Genomic DNA, 24074 nt, shown 5'->3' on the forward strand with positions numbered 1-24074 from the left:
TGATGCCACATCTCCTGATGCTTTGGCAACTTGTTTAGAACTTTGAAAGCACTGTGTAAGCCAAATAAAAACATCTGCGGGCTTGATTTGACCCTTGAGCCTCCAAGGTATGGCTTTGAGTATGCAGAGTGCTTACCACCCTGATCAAGGGGTGAGTGTGTCGGTTCAAATCGCTGTTCCCCAGTAGTGGAAAAGGTTCACGTCTCGATCTGGATTCACTAGAATCTCATTTACAGTTTGTCCAGATGAGCCCTTCTGCATTAAAGCGATACAAGTAAGTTGGCAGCGTTTCCAATTAAGAAATCCAGCAAAGATTCTGTTAAAACGTGGGTGACACCATGCCAAAGGCTAACTAAAACAGAAGCATCAGAGTAGCCACGTAACTGCTGGAACACATGACAAATCTTACCTTTGCAAATACCGTAGACTTCAGTCTTCATAACCTTCAGTAAACCGTGCAAGGTCCGTCCCCCTGTTGCAGAGTTCGCGAGAACCTCAGGACCTTGGTCATTTGTCAGAGGTTGGGCACACCTCGGAAGTGGCAGACAAATGACAAAAATACCAGCAGCTGTACACGTTGGCTGCGTGTCTCCTGCTAAATGCTTTCTCAGGACCCCTCCTTCGGGAAAGGAGCTGGAACTGTTATTACTGCTGTTACTTTAGTAGCTTATTGCTACTCCTGAGCTCATTTTAGCCTTACAAGGTCTTGGTGCTGGTATATATTTTTCTGCCCTTGAAAATGCTCTTGACTATGTGAGGACTTACGAGTAAACGAGTTACTAAATGAATTAATGGGGCCTTATGGTGTGCGTGTTTAAAACCCCATGTATTTTAAGGATCCTCTGGAAGCCATTATAGTTTTTCCGTGCAGACCCCTTTATCAGGTGGCTTAGTGCATGGAAATAGTTTCTCCTTCCCTGAAATATTCCTTCCTTAACCAGGAATAGTGAGTGAGGTAGTGTTTTGTTTTCTTTCTTTTTATTTTTTTTTTAAATAGGGATAGGCATGAATGCTTTTTTTTTGGTGACATGCCGTTTAGCAAGCAAATTATAAGGTAAGCACCGTTACTTGAGATGACAGATGTAGAGCTTTAGAGAGATCACAGTCTAAATTATTAAGCAAAGTTATGGTTTTATCTGTGAGGTGTAAAGTAATGGATCCCGAGGTGTAATTTTATAGTATTAACTGCATTCCCGTAGACTGGTGTGATAACTTAGAGTTTAACGCATAGGATTAAATGATAAGTTCTGAGGGGTTTGTCTGAAGTTAATGCACCAAGGTAAGTTTTCAGTATTAAGTTCTTGTGATTGGGTGGGGTGGGGGGAGGAGGTGGGATGGGGGGAGGGAGGAGTTGCTGGTGGGAGGAGGGGATTTAGATGTGAGTGTGTTAAATTAAAGAATAAAATTTGCACCCTTTGTAGTCTGTAACTTTTTTCCCTGGCTATTCTTAAAATAGTTCAGTGCCCAGCGACCCCTGAAATACGCTGAGCTGGTAAATTTGGGTTCTCTAAACATAGCCGTGTTTAGTACTCCTTACTCAGCCATGTCCGTTAAGATCTTCAGTGAAGCTTTTGATAATTTACTGCAAAATACATTTTTTCACAAAGAAGTCATTATTATTGGTTTCAACCAGTGCAGCACAAATGTGAGGTTACAAAGAGGTCCTCCTTAGGGCTTCCTTTAGCCACAGAGCAGTTTTCTGCTGAGTGACTTGGGGTGGAGAGCATGTATGTGGCAGTCTTGTTCTTGCACTTTGTTCTACTGAGAAAGTAAACTCTTGTCTGGGATGTACAGCAGTTGGGTGTTTGTACTAGAAACGTCTTCCTTTTCTCCTCCCTGTCTTCAATTTTTCTGAAGGTATATTCAAAGAATGTTATATTCAGCTGTGAGAGAGACAGTTTTTTCACTTTCACCAAATTTTATTCCCTTTACACTCTGGGAGGATTAACTTGACAAATGCCCTCTTAATCAGTGAAGAAGAGCTGATTATTCGAATCAGAATCACCAGCAGAGGTATTGGTTTGCCACGTGCCTTTTCTGGTGAGTGTGCTTATTCTGTGTGTACTTTTAATATAAATGTGTACTAAATTCTGTACAAATTCGTGCTTTGAAGATGTACTCAAAGCAATTGCACAGCAGAGCTGAGAAAGGTCAGGATATAGGTGAATGCTAGTTGTTCACAACTCTCATGCGTCATTTCGGTAAATGACTTAAGCTTTCTGCTTGTTCCCTGGCACATCAGAAATCACGGGGGGGAGCTAATTGCATTGTTCTTCACATCCATCCCTCAGCATCTTGTGCCTGCTTTAGCTGGTTACCAGCCCCTCTTTTAAGCTGTGAGCTCTCAGAGTAGGGTCGGAGGGAGGGACCTGATGTCCTGCAGGTCCTTGGGAGATGTTCAGCATCGTTTGAGCTTTGACCTTTCCATAGAGCTGACCAAGGACAAATAAGATTTCCCAAAAGGGGGAGATTGGGATTGACATGTATACGCTAATATGTTTAAAATAGATAACTAATAAGAACCTGCTGTATAAGATAAATAAGTAAATTTAAAAATAAATTAAAATGTGAAAAAAATAAAAAATAAAGATTTCCCAAAAGGTTTTGCAAGAAGACGACCCTGCCAACATCTGTCAAAAAAAAGTTTTGTTATTTGGATCCAGCTGTAAGGTTTGTCAGATAGGGGTGACAGGTACGGTCAAGCCCAGCACAGGCCCGGTGGGGAAACCACACGTGAGTATTGAGCACTGGAAATGGGACTAGTCCAAACTGAGATGTGCAGTCAGTGTCAATACACACTGGAGTCTGAAGACTTAGCATATAAAAAAGAATGTAAGATATCTCAGTCATTTTTATATTAATTGTATGCTGAGATTTTTGAATATGGGGGTTAAATTATATATATATATTTTGTGTGTGTGTGTGTGTGTGTGTGTGTGTGTGGTAAACACAAAATTTACCATCGTAACTGTTTCTAACTGTACCCTTTAGTCGTGTTGAGTATCTTCACATCTTCCAGTTCTCAGAACTTTTTCGTCCTGCAAAACTGAAGTTCAGTAACCAGTAAAGCCCCTCTGCATTTTTCTCTCCCACCCAGGTCTTAGCAGCCACCATTCTGCTGTCTATCTCTGCGATTTTGATGACTCTAACTAGGTACCTCATGAGTGGAGTTGCGCAGTATTTGGCTTTTTCTGACTAGCTTATTTCACTTAGCATATGTCCTCAAGGGTCATCTCTGCTAAAGCACGTGAAGCAGATTTCCTTCCTTTTTAAGGCTGAATAATATTCTGTTGTATGTATAGACCACATTTTCTTCGTCCATTCATCTGTCGACGGGTGTTTGGGTTGCTTTCATCTCTTGGCTATTGTGAGTAATGCTGCTGTGAACATGGATGTACATATGTCTCTTTGAGCTCTTCAGTTCTTTCAGATGTGTACCCAGAAGTGGGATGACTGGATCATATGGTAGAAGTATTTTTAATTTTTTGAGGAACCTCCATGCTGTTTTCCACAGTGGCTGCACTAATTTACATTCCCACCAACAGTATCGCTTTTCTTCCCATCTTCACCAGCATTTGTTATCTCTTATCTTTTTGGTACTAGCCATTTTACCGGGTGTGAGGCGATAACTCATTGTGGTTTAGGTTTGCAGCTCCCTAATCAGCATCTTTTCCTATGTATGTTGGCCATTAAGTTTGTTTTGAGATGAATTTGACTGGTTTCTTTTTACTTTTTTTAAGTGTGGCTACTAGAAAAGTTTCCAATTAGATTAGCCACTGGCATTCTGTATTAGCAGAATGGTTGGGTTGGCCTGGCAGATGGCGGAGCTGGACCGGGCTTTGTGCTTTAGCAAGCCAGACCTGATTCTTCCGCTCAAAGCACATCGTGTCCGTGGAACTTATTCCTTTGGTTGCTTTTGTTGACTTAGACGTTGCTTTTGTTGAGTTACCCTAATCTTGTGAGCATCTTAAACATCAAGTGAGCCTTGTAGATCTGTCCTCCAGGCAAATATGACTATCCGTTTTGTTTCACCTCTTTAAACTCTGTGGTATATGCAGGCTTTGGAAAGGTGGAAGGCGGAGTGGTTTGGTTCCTCGGGCACCTCAGGGTGCCCTGGAGCCTGGTGACAGAGAGAGGATCTTGTCTGCTGAAGACCTGGTCTGGCCTTCAGACCCCCCAGGGTCACTCGTTCGGACACCAAGAGAAACAAATTCACTTTGTATGTCCTGTGTGGGGAGAGAAAGAGAGGGAAAATTTTCTTTACTGGTTCCAAACAAAATTTAGTAATTGATAGCTGTCTAGACATTTTAAAGTTTTACATCTTTAAAAGGACTTTATTGTGAGATAATTATAGTTTGACATGCAGTTGTAAGAAATAACCCAGAGTGGACCTGTGTGTGTGTCCTTTACCCAGTTTCTCACAATGGCAGCACCTGGTTTAAATAGTACAGTATCATAGCCAGCACATGACCTTGATAGACTCCAGCTGCGTTACGCAGATTTCACCAGTTTCACATGCATTCCATTTGTGTGTGTGAGAGTGTATTTACTTCTGTGCAGTTTCATCAGATGTGTAGGTTTGTGTGACCGCCAGCACAGTCAAGATCCAGAACAGTTCCATCCCAAGGATTCTCTTGCTACCTTTGTATATATCACAGCCAACTCCCTCCTGTCCCCTAACCCCTGACAGCCACTAACCCGTGCTGCATTTCTATACTTCTGTTCTTCTGAGTATGCTATAGAGTCAAACTATATGTGACATTTTGAGCTTGGCTTTTATCACTCAGCATAATACCTTTGAGATCCACCCAGGACACTGTGTGTATTAGATGTGCTACAGTTTAGCTGTTGACCTGTTGAAAGACATTTGGGCCATTTGCAGCTCTGGCAGGGACCTGGCACAGCCGGCACTTGGGGGGCATTTGCCAGCCTGCATTGGGCGTTACACATTGTCCTCTGGTACATCTTTGGGCAGCTGCCAGTTGAAGGCCATGGGCACAGTCTTCCTGGTGAAGCCACCCATCAGACTGGCCACCAAGGCTTCACCAACCAGGGCAGCAGAACTGCCGCTGTGAACTGTGCTGTATGGGTTTTTCTGTGAACATGAGTCTCATTTCTCTGGGATAAATGCCCAGAAGTGCAATTGTTGGATCCCACGGTACTTGAGTTTTGTAAGAAGCTGTCAAACAGTTTGCCAGGCTGTGCCATTTGTATTTCCATCAGCGATGTGTGGGAGATCCACTTTTTCCAAATCTTAGCCAGCATTTGGTGTTATCACTCTTCTGTATTTTAGCCATTCTGACCTGTGCGTAATGATATCTCATTGTAGTTTTAATGATGTTGAATATTTTTTGTGTGTTTTTTGCCTCTGTCTACCCTCCTGTGAAATGGTTGTTCATGTCTTTCACTCTTTTTCCAATTGGATTTTTTTTTTTTTTAAACTCTTGAGCTTTGAGAGTTTTTATGTATTCTAGACTCAAGCAAGGCCTTTGTCAGGTATGTGATTTACAAATGTCTTCTCCCAATCTGTAGCTTGTCTTTCTATCCTCTTCATAGAGCAAAAGTTTTTAATTTTGATGAAGTCCATTTAATCAGTTTTTCCTTCTGTGGGTCATGCTTTTGGTGTCCGGTCTAAGAACTCTTCACCAGGCTCTAAGTCCCCAAATTTTTTTCCTAGGTTTTTCTTTTTTTTCCTGGAAGTCTTACAGTGTTACATTTTACACTTAGATCTCTGATTTATGTTGAGTTAATTTGTGTGTTAGGTATGAGATATAGGTCAGTGTTTATTCTTTTGGACTACGGTGCCCAGTTGCTCTAGCGCTGTTTGTCGAAAAGATTTTTCTTTTTCAATCTAATGGCTTTGCACCTTGGTCAAAGATCAATTGTCAGGTTTGTGTGGGTTTGTTTCCAGTTTCTCTTTGGTGTTCCATTAATTGATGTATCTGTCCCTCTGCCGATACCACACTGCCTTATTACTGTGGTTGTGTATGAAGCCATTATAATGGGTAGAGTGATTCTTCAGACTTTATTCTACTTTTTCAAGATTGTTTTAGCCTAGGCCCTGTGCCTTTTCATATAAATTTTAGAATAAGCTTGTCTGTGCCTACCAAAACCCCTGCTGGGATTTTGATAGGAATTTTGTTAAACCTGTAAGTCACTTTGGAGAAGAATTTGCCTCTTTACTATGTTAGGTCTTCTAATCCATAAGCAGCAATGTCTCTTCAAGTACTGAGGTCTTCACGTGTTGTAATTTTCAGCATAAACATCTTATGCATATTTTGTTAGATTTTATTTACCTTGGAGAAATTATTAATGGCACTTTATTTTTTATTTCAGTTTCTACATATTCATTGTAGTGTATAGAAATGCAATTCATTTTTGTGCATTGATCTTAATATCCTACAGCCTTGTTGAACTCTAATTCAAAAATTTATTGGGAGACCTATCTAGACAATCGTGTAATCTGAAAATAGGCACAGTTTTATTTCTTCCTTTCTGATTTGTATTTTACTTCTTTTTCTTGCCCTAATGCATTGGCTAGAACTTCCAGTGCTGTGGTGAATAGAAGTGGTGAGAGCAGACATCTTTGCCTTTTCTCCTGATCTTAACAGGAAAGCTTTCAGTCTTTAACCATTAAGTATGAAGTAGCTATTTTGTAGATGCTCTTTAAAAATATGAAGAAGTTTCTTTTTATTTCTAGATTGCTCAGAGTTTTTATCATGAATGGAATGGATGCTGGGTTTTATAAAACGTTTATTCTGCATCAATTGATATGATCATATGACTTATGTTAGCCAGTTGATACGCTGTGTTATGTTGACTTTCAGTATTAATCTGCCTTGCATGCCTGGGATAAATCCTTCTTGGTCAGGGTGTAGTTCTTTTCATAATTGCTGAATTGAATTTGCTAATACTTTGTGGAGGGTGTTTGTGCCTAAGTTCATGAGGGGTATTCATCTGTCATATTAAGACTGTCTGGTTTTGATCAAGGCCTTAACGGTGGGTTGCGTAGTGTTCCCTCCTGCTCTATTCTGGAAGAGATTCTGTAAAATTGGTATTAATTCTTCTTTAAATGTTTGGTGGGATGCTCTAATGAAACCATCTGAACCTGGAGATTTCTTTTCTGGGTGTTTTTAAATTACAAATTCAATTTTTTAGTGTTTATAGGACTATTCAGGTTATCTGTTTCATCTTGGTTGAGTTTTGGTACTTTGTGGTTTTCACGGAATTGGTCCATCTCTTCTGAGTTGTTGAATTTTTGAGCCTATGAAGTGTTTATAGTGTTCCCTTATTATCTTTTAAAATGGATACAGGATCTGTTGTGATAGCCCATTTTATTCCTGACATTGGTGGCTTATGTTTTCTTACTTTTAATCTTTATCAGAGTTTGTCAGTTTTGTTTTTTTAAACACTTTTTCTTTTCTTGGCTGCGTGCAGCATGTGGGATCTTACTTCCCTGACCAGGGATCAAACTGGGGCCCACAGCCGTGAAAGTACAGAGTCCTAACCACTGGACCACCAGGGAATTCCCCAGTTTTGTTTTTTTAAACCAGCCTTTTATTTTGTTGACTTTTCTCTATTATTTTCCTGTTTTCAATTCTGTTGTTTTATTATTCTTTTGTTTGCTTTGTGTCTGTTTTGTTTTTCCTAATTTCTTGAGGGTAGAAACAGTAGTGTTTTGAGACCTTTCTGCTGCAAGCATTTAGCGCCATAAATTTCCCTTCTCTCCTGCTTTAACTGTATCCCACATGTTTTGGTATATTGTGTTTTCATTTCCATTGACTTCTGCATGTTTTCTTTTTATTTCCTTTGAGACTCCCTTTCTGACCCTAGATTACTTAGACGTGTGTTGTTTCACTTCCAAATGCGTGAAGACTGTCTTGTCTTTCTGTTATTGTTTTCTTATTTGATTCCAATATGGTCAAAGAACATACTCTGTATGATTTGAGTTCTTCTGAATTCGTTGAGGTTCGTTTTACGGCTCAAGATATGGTCTGTTTTTGGTGAATGGTCTGTGAGTGCTTGAAAAAAAAAAACCTGTCTTCTGCTGTTGTTGGTTGGCATGTTCATTATATATTTGTCGATTTAGTCTTATTGGTTGGTTGTGTTGTTTGGTTCTTCTATATCTTTGCTGATTTTCTGTCTAGTAGTTCTGTCAACTGCTCAGTGTAGTGTTGAAGTCCCCGACTATAATGGTGGATTTGTCTCTTTCTCCTTTCGTATCTGTCAGATTTTGCTCCGTATATTTCGAGGCACTGTTTGGTGTTTGCACATTTTGAACTACATCTTCCTGTTAGGTTGATCCTTTTATCATTGCTATAAAGCATAGCCACTCCTGTTTTTTTGTAAAAAATATTAGCAATGTTTACATGGGATGTCTTTTTCCATGCTTACTCTTCCAGCCTACCTATGTTGTATTTGAAATAAGTTTTTTTGTGTACAACATATCTTTAGATGATACTGGTTTTTTTCTGCCACACCCAATCTGTCCTTTTAGTGGTGCATTTAGACTGTTTACATTTAAGGTACTTGTTGGTATGTTAGAGCTTAAGTGTGCTATTTTACTATCTTTCTGTTTCCTCTGTTTGTGTTTCTGTTTCCTATTTTCTTTTTTTAACCTTACTGTGAGTTATCTGAACATTTTTTAGGATTCCATCTTGCCTTTTTTTTGTAGTGTTTTTACATATATTGCTCTGCTATTACACTATGCAGATGTAACTTCTATAATCTACCAGCGTCAGTGGCATCACCATTTTATGACTTCACTTGCAGTGTAGGTACCTTACTTCTTCCATTTAGGTCCCCTTACCTGCCCCGATTTTCAAATATAATTGTCTTAAATATTTCCTCCATATACATTGAGCACCATGTCAGATGACGTTATCTCTTTTGCTAAATGTAATTTAAGAAACTCCTGAGAAGTAGGCTAGTTACTTGCTCCCACTTTTTCCCATTCCAATATTCTTTCCTTTCTGAAGTCCTAAGCCTCTGTTATCATTTCCTTCCTGTTGGGAGGACTTCTTTAGTCATTCTTCAATGACAGGCCTGCTGGCAACAATCCTTAGTTCTCCTTCATCCGCGAATGTCTTTATTTCCCCTCGCCCCCCGCACCCCCCGAGGATATTTTCACTGGTTATAGAATTTGCGGTTGACGGTTGGTTTTATTTTCAGTGCTTGAAAAACATGCCACTTGCTCCTGCCCTTCATGGTTGCAGGTGAGAAATCCTTTGTCATTCGAATTGTTCTCCTGTAAGTAATGTGTCATTTCTGTCTGGCTGCTTTCAGGGGTTTTTCTTTGTCTTTTAGTTTCCAGAAGTTTAGTGTGGCTTGGATTTCTTTGGGTTTATCCATTTCAAGGTTAGCTCGAATATATATATATTCGAGTTATATATATAATATCAAATCCGTGGTTTGATATTTTCTGCCAAGTTTGGGAAGTTTTCAGCCATTGTGTCTCTGGGTATTTTTTCAGTCCCTGCCTGCCTCTTTGGGGACTTCCGTGACAAAAGAGTATTAGTATTTTTGTTGTGGTCCAACAGGTCCCCGAGACTCTGTTCATTTTTCGTCATCTATTCTCTTTGTTCCGATTAACTAAATTCTACTGATAAGCCTCATGTCTGCCGATTCCCTCCTGTGTCACTTCCACTGGTCCTTTCCAGTGATTTTTTTTTTTTTTTTTTTTTGCTTTTCTGCTTTAAATGTATTTTTCAGTTCTAAAATTTTGCCTGCTTCTGCCGGGTGGGGTGGACGTTCAGATCCTTCCTGGGCCTTGCTGCTACTTTCCCAGCAAAAGCAGGGCACCAACCAGCACGGCTTCACGGAGCCCAGTCAGGGGTGTACGCTTAGCTCCCTGGGCCCCTGTTGACACCTGGAGGGGGAAAAGGTGGAGGGCTGACTTGCAGGCCTTGCTTCTGCAGGGCGGAGGCCAAAGCTCAGTTCCTCTCTGTTCCCTGTCTACACCAGTGTGAGGGCTGGGGGCGGGGGGCGGGGGTGGAACACACCAGCCCTGCCTTCCACCACCTCGCTCCCCTTACTGGTGCTGGGTGTGAGTTCCCCTTTGTTCTCCTTCATGCCGGGTGGGCGTGGAGGCTCAGTGACCCACCAGGTCCCACTGAGCCTTGAGGCTGGGGTGGGGGATCAGTGGGCCACTAGCTCTGTTTTCCACCACCTCATTCAGTCTTGCTGCTGCCGGGGGCTGGGCAGGTTCAGCTTCCCGCTAGGCCTTCCCTGCGGCCTGAGGTGGGGGAAGTGAGGGCTGACTCACTCTGACTTGTTCTGTCTCATTGCTCACCAGCGTCGGGTGGAGGTGGGGGCTGGGCCCGCTGATACATGGTGTGTATGTGTGTGTGTAGTGGCGACTCACCCTGCCTGGTACCACCTCCATGCTGCATAGTCAAGGGGGAGCATTAGCTGTCTCTGGGGCCCTGGAGGGGGTGGGGGGAATCACAGCGTCATCTGTTTCCACTGGGCAGGGCCTGGGAGGTCAGCTCCCTGCCTAACCTGCCAGTACCACCTGAGTGGTTTCAGAGCACCAACCACTCCTGCTGGGCAGGGGGATGGGCAGCGGGCAGTGTTCAGCTGCAGTAGGGTGGGTATGGCCAAAAGGCTTTCTGTTGGGGGCCCCCATTCCCCAGTCCTTTGGCTAAAGAGAACAACTTTCCTTGGAGCGTTTTCTCTCTGCCTGTTGGAGATCACGTTGCAGGCCTCTGCAGTGCCCTGGTCGGGATGTATGGAGGGTATGAGCAAACCGGGGGACTCGCCACCCTGTCATTCCTCAAGCCCCGTGGTCCCCAGGCAGCCCACTCTCTTTCCCCTGTCAGTCCTCCGTGCTTAGTTGTAAAAAGGAGGACCTGGGGGAGTAGGGTGACCCCACCTTCATGGAGCTAAAAGTCTGTATCTTCTTTGAACTATTTGTGATTGCTATTAATTGGCTCTGTTTGCAGAGTACTACTCAGAATTTTAGAACTCACCTCTTTCGCCCTTTATTTTTATTCTCTATATGGAATAGTAGGATTTTAATGCCAGGAAGCGGTTTAACAGTAATCCTAGCCACTTTTTTCACATACTAACTGCAGTATCTGTTGTTGTGATTCCCCTGGTGATGTGCCCTCAGAGGGTACACACCACACCACCCTCAAACGCATTGCCTGAAAATGTACGGGTGACACAAGTCTGATTCCACATGCCGTAAGGGAACTTCTCATTAGGAAAGCTAAGTCTTGTAGCTCTGTGTGATTGGACTCTAAGGCAGGAGAAAGATCAATCATCCACTGATTGGTCTTGGTTAGTATTTAGGGCCTTTGTGGTATTAGATTTCTAGATAGACATATGCACATAATTGCCGGTTGAATGCTCGACTGTCTTGATGCCTTGCTTCCTGACCTACTTTAAAACCACTGAATCGGAGCACTTGCCCAGTGCCCGAGTCTCTGCACGCCCCTGGTCTGTGGTCACCCTGCCTGTGTTGGATGGGACTCCCCGTGGACCAGCACCCTCCCACACTGGAGTCCAGTGGTCTTCATTCCTCCTTTGTTGGGTCAGCCTCAGTCTCCGTGTATTCCTCCTGTGACACAATTTCCATCTGCTTTCACCTTCTGGTCACTGTCCTCTGGTCGTTCTGCTTGGTCAGTGGCCAGGACCCGTGCCGGGGCATGTGACCTAAGACTGCTTTCCTTCTCCGTGGAGGTCCTGTGGACCCAAAGCGAATGTCTGTCCTTTGAGACACGGCCGCCTTGGTCCTGTGCTGTGTCGGGCACCGGGCTGTGAGCACTGTGCCGCTCACCCGCCTGCCCACCCGCCGATCCTGTTCTGCAGGCACAGAACAGGGCCTGCCATTCCTTCCTTATGTAGGAAATGCTGGCAGAAACGTATGTGCAGAGGACTCATCATGGCGTTTTTTTATACCAGCCGGAAAACTATTGGCAGTCCAAATGGTATGGGAAAACCTCTACATTAGCCAGACTGTGGTGCTGTCTTCTAATGATGTTAAAAAGAATAGTCACGTGGAAAATGCTCCTGGTATTACGTTCAGTTTAAAAAGGTTACAGAGTTCTTGGCGACATCCTAGTGTCATAGTCTGTTTGTGCCACTATAATAAAAATACCATAGTTTGGGTGGCTTCAATAATAAACATTTGTCTCACAGTTTTGGAAGCTGGAAGTGTGAGGTCAAGGTGCTGCCACGGTCCGGCTCTGGTGGGGTCCCTCTTCCTAGCTTGTAGGTGGCCACCTTCTCACTGTCCTCATGTGATGGAAGGACGGCAAGCTAGCTCCTTGACCTCCTCTTACAAGGGTGCTAATCCCATTCACGAAGGCTCCACCATCATGACCTAACCACCTCCCAAAGGCCCCACCTACCAAGTACCATCACACTGGGGAAGAGATTTTTAGCATATGAGTTTTGGGGTGGACATGGACATGTACTCTATAACATGTAATTTGGTATCAAGAAGTTTATCAGCATAACAAGAAGATTAGAAGGAAAATATATCAAAATGTTAATAGTGAATATTTTTGTATTCAACTTACAGGTGGTCTTACCTGTTTTTGTTTTTGTTGTTGTATATGGAAAATCCTCATGGCTAGCATTTATAATAGAATAAATTTAATAAATAATATATATTTAAAAATTTCTCTTAATGTTAATCTTCATTTTTGGCGTGCACAGCAGCTTGTCACTGTGGCACGCATGATTTCAGTATTAACTTGCTTATATGGTCCGGTGTTAACTGTCATGCCCCTTATGATTTCCTCCAGATGAGATCAGGCTTTTGGCCCATCACCATGAGTACTTCGATGGACATTAGCCCCCTAATTTACTCTTTTGGGATCTGCCTCTTATTTTAGCAAAGTGAGTATTTTATTGTAGAACATCTTCATCTGGCAGGGTTCCCGGTTGATTCAGTGCCCGTGAGCTGCTACTGCCTTACCTGCAGGGCTGTGCGTGGGTCTGGAGCAGGGTCTGGATGGCATCCGGCTGTTCTCCAGACCCATGAGTGACCTGGGCAGATCTGTTAGTCCCTCTGAGCTTCGGTTTCCTCATCCGTCAGGTGGAGACAGAAGTGCTCACTTCCAAGGGTTGGGGGACTTTTGCATAAGCTACTGGGCGGAGAGCGGCTGGTAGGGACTCGGTCACTATTTTCTTTGCTGTGCAGTGACCATCTTGGCCACGGTAGGTCAGCAAGCATGCCGTAATGAATTGTTCTTGTCTCCTTTCCATGGAAAGGAGCTGTCGTTTCAGAGGTTTAGGCAACTCACAGGGAAGTGAATTATCTGGAAATGCTACTATAATTCTAACCCTGCCAGGTCCCAGAACAAACAAACAAACAAAAAAAAGAAAATCTATTCTAAAAACTGGCCTGGGAGGGCAGGGGAGGTCCAACTCACCACCCCTCACCTGCCCGTGAACCCGCATATCACCCTGAGAAGGAACCTTGGTGAATCTTTAGACCATGGAGAGCCATCTGGAAACCCACATTGCGCCTGGCTCTGTCTGAACTGGGCCTGTGCTGGGGACACCTGTGGGAGACGGCCTATGGGATTTGGCAGAAACTTGACTGTAGTTCAAGACGTGTGTTTGGAGCAAGAATGGTCTGGAGACATAAGACATAGGCTGAACTACTTTTTCCTGCAATCAGAGGTTATTGTACCTTTTTTCAAAATAAAAGTTATTTTGCTCGTAGATTTAGCATTAGAAATATTCATTGCCTGACTAGAATCAAGAATTTTAAAACAGCTTTTTAATTTTTTTCCCTTTTCCCTGAGGAAATTCTGCTCCTTTGGCCATCGTTAAATTTTGGTTTTTGCTTCTGAGTGAGTGAATCATGAATCCTTGGGAACTCTTGCTTCACACACTGTGGGCTGACCGATGCCAACCGTCAGTACAAACATTTCCCTGGTGCACGGGTTGAAATTCACTTTGCATCTCCTCTGTTCTCTACCCTGGACCAGATCCCCACTGCTCTTGAGTAGATTTGTGGTTCAACCAGACGGTGATGAAGCAGACCCGCTCCTGGGAGGGGACTGCTTGGCCACGTGTGCCTGCAGGCCAGGAGTGAGGGCTATTCAAGGCCCCGTCTGGTGCTGGAGCCAGGGCCTTGAACCCGGGCCTTCGGCACAGGTGTCTGGCTCTGCACAGGGCACGATGCTGCTTTTAGTTTGGGCTTTGCGGCCCTTCCTTAGGCGTGAAAATGGTTTTGGAGCTAAAATTTCTAAAAAGTGGAATCAACCATTTCAGTCCAAGAGGGTGTATGTGTTAAAATTAAAACCGGTTCGACACAATGATTCTCGACTATCTGAGTCGCTCTGGGAACTTTTTTTTTCCCAAAATAAGTCACGTTCCTGGACTAGAGCATGCGTCCCACTCCAGTTCCTAAAACATTTTGATGTAAGTGATTTATAGATTTAGTGAGTGATTTGAGACTTCTTTAACAGAAGCTTGCTTGTGTGGAAGGGACCTGTTTTTCTCTTGCAAATGTGTGTCGGTGGGGTCAGGGTGTGCATGTATGGGATGAGCCACACTTGACAACCTCAGTTTGGGTGAGTTTGCCAGGGAAGAGGCTAAAAGAAGGTTTTTTATTTGTTTTTTCATCCCTTGAGAAATTTCTTAATGCAGAGTAGCCTAGAAGTGAATCCTGGCTCTATGCTATGTTAGTATATATTTGAATTCAGACCTCAGTTTTACTTACAGCTGAGCATAAATTCTGCTAAACTGGTCAGAACAACTCGCCAACTTAAGGAAATGATTTGGTATGTGGCAGAACCACATATATTTGTTGATTTAGAGAATTCAGTGATATTTAAGACAGTGGATGAGTGCCCGTGCTTCCCTCTTTTGTCATGTAGATTTTATCACTGGGCTGGTTTGAAGCTTAGAACCGGGTTTTCTCTGTAAGGAAAGCCTGACACATACAAAATACACCATGCTTCGTTTTCTCTCCGGTCCTTTTTTCTGATAGTTTGATAGGAATTGTTGGAGTGGAAGGTTCCAGCAGGTGACCCAGACCAGTCTTGGTCCTTCCTCTGATGCCGTCCATTCCCCGGGGCAAGTCCCTCCACCTGCCTGGGGGCCAGTGTCCTCCTGAATTGGGAGGGTGTTGCAGCCAGTCTGCAGCGGTCAGAGCACTGGAGGGTATCTGGTGTGGGCGGGGTGGGAGTTGCTCTGGTTTGGAACGACCCTGTTTAGTTGGTATTGCACGGTGGTTTTCTCAGCGCGGGGGTAATAACCAAACTGTTGCACCCAGGATCTGAGCCCATGAGGTGGTAGAGCTTGGCCAGCAGCTGTGTCTCTGGAGGGGAAAGGGCATCGGGAGGAAGAGGAAGAACCTGAGAACCTGAGCAGATAAAAAGACCTTTGATACCACCAGACCAGACATCTTTCAGTGCAGAAGTCTGCACATCTTACACTTGTATTTGCCCTAAGGCGGCGACTCTAGCTTCCATTCTTTTCCTGTGTTGGGGGGGGACATGGCACAGCCATGGACAGAACATTTTTGTGGTTTGCAGAGAAGGCCTAGGATCCGCAGCCCCCCACCCCCCGAATTGCCGTGTCGCGTGCGGAGGTTAGGTGGTGGCTTGAACGAGGTCGGTACAGGCTGGTCAGTGGATGAAGGAACTTGGGCTCCAGCCATCTTTCTGATGGATCGCTCACGATACCGGTCAGATTCTCTGCTCGCTTTAGCCTTTTGGTTTTCTTATTTTTTACACGGCGTTCAGTTCTTACACTTCTTTTTGTCATTGAGTTTCCTACAAAAGGCTTTGGGGCCGTGTTCCCCTGTGTCCCTTTCAGCATAAACGTGCTCTCCAGACGCACAAGCTTTGTGAGTTTTTTAGGGAGAAGTCAGCCCAACGGCAACAGACATATGTTTTGAGGCCAAATATTTCAGCCATCAAACGTCCAAACACAATGATTCCGTCCTTGTGATTATGCAAAATAGTGTCTGGAACTGAGGTGTAATGTTTTCTCTCTTGATAACGATGCGATGCGGGATAAAAAGAGGCAGCTGCGTCTTGTGAATTGTCGAAGTGGGAAGCTTTCATTATGCCTTCTGGTATGTTATCTATCAGTCACCATATATCTACGTAACAGATGAGTGCGTTGCCGGTATAAATTTTAACTTCATAAATAAAATTATAGGCTTTTACACGTCTTAATTGGAAAGCTGTTTTGGATGTAGCTTTTCAGTATTCTGTATTTTGCCCCTTGCCTTGGTCTCCACTAGCATTAGGACAGAATAACAGTGACGCTTAAGACCTTCACGTGAACTGAGGAGAAGAGATTTTTCGTCACCTGTTTCCTGCCGCCAGCGTTCAATTTTATAGAGGAAGCCACACACACTCTGTAATCAAAAATTTTTATATTTGTAGTTTAAATTCTCATTTCCTCCCCCACATCTGATTTTGAGCCAGGAACAACGGATGGTTACCGAAAGCTAGTAACTTCAAAATTGTTAACACTTTATTTCTAAGGAACGGTCTTAAGTGAATTAACATGTAGAGTTGTATGTTTACAACTTCCCTGGCTGTAACCACTTAGCCAATCCCAATCCAGAAATCACTTCTAGACTACTTTGCATTAACCTTAACCACCTAAGTCTTAACCACTGCCGGGGTTACAGTTTAACCCTGGCAGTGGTTAAGACGCCACACTTCCACCGCAGGGTGTGAGGGCCTGGTTGGGGAACTAAGAGCCCGCATGCCGCGTGGTGTGGCCAGAATAAAAGAAAATAAAAGGTCTCCAAAAAGCATTTCTCCTTTTGTAGTTTTGCTGGAGTGAGTAGTGAAATAAATTGTCTGCATAGGAATTTCCCTCCACTGTCAGTGGAAGGGTCATGAGGTTGGATTTGTTCTTCCGAGTAGGACGGCACAGGCACAGTCAAGTCCTCCGTGATATTCTGGAAGGAATCTAAGACTGTGGAAATAGAGACACAGCTGTCCTGGAGACAGTGGGGCTAGCGGCAGTGTAGGGAAAGCAAGGAACAGTTGTGTCCTGTGTCCTGCTGCCCCCGGCCAGACCCACTGCAGACCACAGCCACACGCTATTCAGAGCATCATGTTTCTGGAGCATCCCGAGGGGGACCAGAGTGGTGATGGAGGGCATTCCCAGGGCTCGTCATAAAGGCACATGGAAGGAACTGGTTCCGGACCAGATTTGGGGCACGAGGTGGCAGTTGTCTTGATTAAAAAGAGGGGTAATGATTGAGAGGGATCATAGATTGTCTTTGTAGCCCCAGGGGACAGAATCGAGATTGGGATCCGGGTTAGGAGAGAACATTCCATTTCCCAGGAGGGAGAAGTTTGTAGCCCCTAATGCCTATCAGCGAGGACTGCAGTGCCTTAGGAAAAGGGGTGCACCAGGCCCAGGGCGGGCGACCAGGCATCATGGTGCAGGAGGCTCCTGCCAGGTCCCCCACCTGACGAAAGATGCTGGCTTCTGCTGTGACCCAGCGTTAGCCGGGTATGTCCTTGGATATAGACATAAAAACTCGGGATCTGGGTTTGCTCCTGGCCTTGGCTTCTTGAAAATATGTGTGTTAGAGGACAGCTCAGGGGAGATGGGTAACTAGGTCTTCTGAGGTTGAAGAGGGCATGACACATTCATCTTAATGCCTTTAGATTCATATTTTATTGTAGGATGCAGTTAAGGTCAAAGGGGGAAGGTACGAACACTAGTTTCCAGACTTCCAGCTTCACAGCCTTGGTGTACTGGCAGTTTCCAAATGGTCAGACTGGAAATTGATCAAGGCAGCGTATTTTGATTTTCTTACTCACGGCCACGTAAAAGCAGTGGGCAATACACATGGAAAGAGTAAGTATGAAAACCCTGGCTACATCTCATTCGCTTTCTTAGTTGTTTTTTTTTTTTTTTTGTCCTAACAGCTTTTTGTAAAGGACCGTCTTGAATTCATGCAACTGCTCAGGCTTGACCCATGTGTGCACCAGGGAAAAACAGGTTTAGGAACTTCTTGAGTGCTGATGCTGAATACTCTCTCTTTATTTTATTTTGAATCCAGTTCATTTTCATTCAGTGGTTCAGTGGAATTGATAACAGTATTTATCAAAAAATAAAGTGATGGAATTGAGAAATAATAGACCCAGAAGGGGAGGGGTGTGTGTGTGTGTGTGTGTGTGTGTGTGTGTGTATGTATGTAATTGGGTTCTGGCTCGTTTGCTTTCTGAGAACCATCAGAGTTGAAGGTGATTTCTGATAGCATTTACTGCAGTCAGTAAATGATGGTAAATGACTGATAGTCAGTTACTGTCATGGCAGCGGCCCTCCTTCCCCTGTGGCTGGGAATTCTGGAGCTGCTGAGACAGCTCCGTCACTCAGGTGGGTTTCCTATGGAAACCTTGGCCAGCTGTCTGGTTGCTTCCTTCTTGTAAATCTCAATTGATAAAGATATTTCTGAAGATAGCCCCTTAAGTAAGGAGACTGTTGGGTTGAATAAACATCCCAGAATTTTTACTTCTCCAAATGAGTGTTGACCTTCACAGTGGCCACCTGCACGAGCAGTGCTTTCCCCGAATATTTTTGGAGCATCTTTTTTGGAATTGTTTTAGCCCTTTTTTCAGAGCCAACAAGGAAGTGGTCCTTTATGTCTTTTGGTTCAATCTAGAGTCTCCTCAGGGATAAAGATGGGCAGCCCTTAAATGCCAGGAGGAGGGGCTGGCTTTCTGCTCCACAGTCCCTGGTAAGTGCCGGGCAAAATGAGCACTTATATGCCTAAGTATTATGTTCTGTGGTGTGTTTAAAATAAAAACAATAATTTCTTCAAAGTCATACATTCCGCGTCTCTTCAGGGACCAAGAAACCCTTTCTCAACTCTGAGTTGAATATTGATTGAGAGCTCAGTTCATGTTGATCAGTTGAAAATGTAATCTCAATTCTACCCCAGTATTTGTAGCTCAGCGAACATCTGAAAACAGTATAGAGTGAAATGTTTCCGTGGATTTTCGTTTGGTTTCTGGTTCTGCACTTGAAGCTCCAGTAGTGATGTGCTGGGAACTCAAACAGCCGCTGGCCCTGGGACGTGAGAGCATCCTGTCCCCAAGGATGATTGCAGTGATGTGAGCGCACGTGTAAGACACGGTCCCGCCGCCCCCAGGATGGTTCTCGTCATCCGCACAGCAGCCCGGCCGGGTGTGGAAAGATGGCAGTGAACGTCAGAATGTGACCTCAGCTCCTTTGAACACCTGCCGATCGGAACAGTGGGGTGGAAGCGGTTGGACGTTCAGGAAAAATCAGAAGGTTTGGCTTGACGGATGTCGAGCTCATTATGCATCGACAATCTCGTTTTTTAAAATTTTCCCACTCTCGCTGGCGGTGCTACAGAAAGCCCTTTCCGAAAGCCTCAGCCTGATTTCGCTATCAGCCACTTAACCACGATATTAATTTCTTTTCAGTCTCTGAGCTTTTAAGATTTGGAATTACCCTCTAGGCTGGAAACTAGTTTTGTAGCTGAACCACAACAGTCTGTTAATGCAATACTGCACATCTTTCAGGAACTCAGAGTTCTTTGGCGTTGAAAAAATGTCCTCCTTTCTACCCACCCGGCACACTGGTATAGAAAAATAGATTAATCAGAGACCTCGTGGTTTTTTTGGTTTAGGGTTTTTTTTTCCTATAGGAAATCAGGTTACCAGAAATGCTAGATTCTGAAATGCTAGATTTCAGAAAACTTTAGCATTGTTTCCAAGAGTTTTGATGAAAATTCAACTAACATATCGCACTTTTGACAGAATTGCCTATGTGACACAGTTGCATTCCAAAGTTTTGATTAGTGGCTTTGGTTAGAAAATCTGGGCCCAGCAAGTTCCCCAGCTCAGAATGGTGCTTACAGGATTGGAGCCGGCCTTGTGTGGACTTCTGGTTACAGCTTTGGAGCAGTAGCTTTACATTCAGAGCTGCTTCTATTTCATTGTGCTTTTCCTCTTCCCTCCCCTCCCCTCTCCCCTTTTAGCACCAGGTTTATGGCATGAAATGCTTTCTTAAATGCTGAAATTACATTTTCTGTGGGTGAAAATACACCTCCTCACAGTTTCCCCTTTGAAGTTCTTATGTTTATGTAAAATTGCCTTAGTTAAAAATGTGATCTAAGTAATAAGAGCTTTTGTTTCAGATAAAGACCCATTTTATTGACGAGGTATCAGTATTTGCGGCTGTTAAGCACATTGCAGAGAGCATAATAAAATGTTTATGTTTGATGCTTATCTGTCTTACAGGCTAGAGATATAAATGTAAATGATCTTTTTGGTAAGTGGATTATATTAGCAAGGGAGCAGGCAGATTGAGTATCTAGAAAGGATTGTAGGAGCGAGGGTGTGTTTTTTGAGTATCCCCTGCCCTTGAACCCCACCAGCTCCAGGTTCACCTTCGGAAGACCGAGCCCTGGGTCCCTTCCACATCGTGGTGGTTCGTGCTCTGGGTCACTGTGGGGCAGAATTCAGCAAACTGGTGATAAAGGGAATAAAAACCTTAATTCTGGCTCCGACCAGTGCCGCCGTGGGGCTGACAAGCAAATTCTCAGGTCAGCCAGACCCCATTCTTAGCCCTGCTAGGTTCTCACGTGACATGAGACCGCATGTGACAGACACCAACATTAAACTAGTGATGAAGTTAAGGAAAAACCCCCGGCACCACCAGAAGGAGACATTTTGTTACTTGAGAAATAATCTTTGAAATTTAGGTGGCAAAAATCCACTGTATTAACTGAGATTAAGGCCACCCTTTTAAAATATAGGAATAGGATGCCTTTGAAAATATTCAAAATGGAATTTTTATCTTACGATCTTACCTTAAAACCAATACTGTCTGTATTTATGGGCTAGGTTTTATTGCAGGGTGAATGTTGGTCATTAATTTTAGGTTTATTCAAGAAATAAGAACAGTGTTTGCTTCTCAAAAAACTCCAGTTCTTGGGGGCTTCCCTGGTGGCGCAGTGGTTGGGAGTCCGCCTGCCGATGCAGGGGACGCGGGTTCGTGCCCCGGTCCAGGAGGATCCCACATGCCGCGGAGCAGCTGGGCCCGTGAGCCGTGGCTGCTGAGCCTGCGCGTCCGGAGCCTGTGCTCCGCAGTGGGAGAGGCCACAACAGTGAGACGCCCACGTACTAGAAAAAAAAAAACCTCCAATTCTTAAAACCAAGTGGTGATAGCTGCTGTGTCAGAGTCGTCTAGACACATCAGTCTCCTTTGCAAACGTTAATTTATAGTGTATGTTACTATTCTATAGAAACTTCAAAAAATATATATACCTAAACACGGTTGCTAGCTCTCTTACTGATCTGTTTTATCAGTTAGTGTATGCTAAGCCTGGTCTAACCAATTATCTTTGGCTAATAAAACTCTCCCGACTCCTGAGTGTTCTCCAAAGACACACGTCTGGGCCCCAGAACTGACCCGTGGTTTCTTCCCCCTGCTCAGGATTTCTCAGGGCCTGGTCTGTGGACCGTCTGCACCAGGAGCTTGTAAGAGTCCAGCCTCCAGGGCCTCACTGCCAGACCATGGGGATGTGTTTCTCTCTGTGCATTTATTGAAGCTAGCAGTTAGAACTCTTCTTTCTGCAGAAGAAACATCTGCTTATCTTCTTGCCCCCACAAACAGCAGGGCATTTGTCTCTAAGATGAACAAGTTGGATCTGGCCCCCAAGGTTCCACATGTGCTTCTCAGCTGCTGGCCAGGTTGACGCAGTCACTAGGTGCTCATTTTGATGTGCACCGGCTCCAGTGGTGGTGCTTCTGGCCGTCAGCCCTCCCGTGAGCCAGACAGAACTTTCTAAACCACATAGGTAAGTGAGGGTGTTAAATAGAATTCAGTAGACTTCACCTGCAGGTTGGGGCAAGTTAACCGGGGGAGTTAACTTTGTTTTGTGTTATAAGAATATAAGGTATGAGTATCCTTGTCCAGAAGAAGTTTATCATTTAGTTGAAGTTTAGCATTTAATCTGCAGGGATGTAAGCTCGTGGGAGCAGGGCTTGGGCCTCTTTGGTTGCTGTACCCAGATCATCTCCTGAGCAGTGTCTGGCTCATGGGCATTCATATTCTTTGGGTAAATTAGTGAGTATCTTGATTTACTAAACCTTGGGTAACTTGCTAACAGTTTTTACCAGTCTGTCATCTTCGTAAAATATGCAGCCTAGATTTCACAGATTTTCTTTGGATAATTGGCATTTTCTGCATCTCTGACTCTAGGATTGAGGGCAGATTTACTCTCTCGAAGAGAGCCAAGTGTAGTGAGAAATGAGTGGGGCTCTGGAGCCCGGGAGAGGTGGGTGGCGGGGTTCTGAGCGACCATGTGGCATCCTGTGCGCTGGTCTGGTCACTTGTATCTGTGGATACATGCATCTCCCTGAGCTAACTCTGCAGGTGATGACCACAGTGTTCATTCTAAGAAAAGAGGCTTTTTCTTAGAAAAAGGTGAGTTAACTTTGTAACAACAGCTGCTAAAGTCAGGGAAAGAGCACTTGATTGGCTGATAGTATGAAAAGATAGTAATGATTTGGTACCTGTGATGGACAAAATCTTTAAAGCACTGCAAATCCAGGAGAAGGGAGTGAACTATTACCACTTGGCATCACATATACCCTGAAATTCTGTTTTCTGCCGGTTTAGCTACTTAAACTTTAATTTTAATAGGCTTGTACAGAGTAACGATGGAATTTGTGACAGAGGTACTGCCAAGGCAGTTTTCTGTGTGCTTGGAGGGGTGTTCAGGGGACATGCCTGGCGTATCCCAAAAGTTTCCTGTCATCAGCCTTTGTGCGCTTCACCAGGCGTCCTTGGGGAAATCTCCCCTCTGGCTCGTTGCCAGCACAGATGATTCTGGAGAGGATGCACATGTGTTCTTTGTTCAATGCCCCCACACCTGTGCGCACACACGCATACACACGTTCGCACACACACATGCACGCGCGCACACACACACACACACGATGCCCTGCCTCTCAGCCTTTGTGGGATCATCGTTCATTTCTCTTGGGTGAGGGCCGGGGGACAGAGAAGTTGGGGCAAGAGATTGAGAAGACTTGGTAAAAACTCAAAAAAGAGTTCACTTTTAAGTGCTTTTGTAGACCTAGGAACCAACAGCACTTTTATTTGTAACAATAAATAAAACTCTTAATACAACATACAAGATTTTTTTTTTTAAGAAAAATACAAAAGAGGAAGCTATATTCATGTTCTGGCAAAATCTGATTATCATAGGTGCTTAAATTTTTCGCTGTGGTTAAAACGTAACACGTGTGTTTAATTGCCAGTAGAGTGCTCCTTTTAACAGGAAGTTAGCGTAAGCCGCATGTGAATAGCAGTTGAAATCCAATAATCTCATCTCTTTTCCTGTTACCCGTGTTGCCCAGCTGTTCTCTGAGTGTGGAGAACACTTTTCTTCGTGGTACTTGGAGATATCGTCTTCCTGATGCTGGTGGGATCTTTGGACAACTCACATTTTTTGTGCTCCATTTTTGGCCGTCACGTGGCTTTGAAATGGGCTCGTTAACCAACGGCTGAATGTACTGGGTGTGGATGGGAGTGACAGCTTAATGAAAGGGTGAACCTCCCTCTTTTTTCTCCTTTCAGAAAAGCCTTTGCTCTTACACCCAAAACATTTCCTCTCTCCATGTGGTGTTTGCAGACTTGAGCCATCTTTATTGGCTGCATTAATATGGAAACAAAACATGCAATTATGCTTTAATTTTGCCCCTTGGTGGCACTTGTGCAGACTGGCTGTGTATCACTGCACCTCCTTCCATGGAAACAAGCTCATTCATTTCTCAGGTTTTCACTGACTTTACTTTGAATACAACCATTTCATGTTCCTCGATGACGTGTGACATTTTCCTAGGAATTTTACCTTGCCTTAAGATCAAAATATAATAGTTACTTTACGGACAGCCTAAATCTTTACACTTTCATGTTTCAAGGCTATTTCTTGGGCCGCATCGATTGTGCCGTTGTTGTGTTGGTTTGCCTTCTCGAAATGGAAGTATGTAATTCACTGGCCAGGAGATTTTTAAATTTGGCAATTCTGAATCTCCAGTTGTTGTTGAAAATTAAATTACTCTGTATGCCTTATTCATGAACCA

The 24074-nt window shown here is 43.9% G+C and overlaps 1 protein-coding gene across 5 annotated transcripts in view; it reads left to right on the top strand.

Annotated features, from left to right (window-relative positions):
- BCL2L11 (BCL2 like 11) overlaps nt 1–24074 on the top strand; it is a 45840-nt gene that overhangs the window by 4071 nt on the left and 17695 nt on the right. The window lies entirely within an intron of this gene.

This window comes from Delphinapterus leucas, chromosome 13 (assembly GCF_059928025.1).
Source record: "Delphinapterus leucas isolate spDelLeu-1000000601 "Yukka" chromosome 13, BTC_Dleu_Yukka2, whole genome shotgun sequence".
In the NCBI taxonomy this organism is placed as follows: domain Eukaryota; kingdom Metazoa; phylum Chordata; class Mammalia; order Artiodactyla; family Monodontidae; genus Delphinapterus; species Delphinapterus leucas.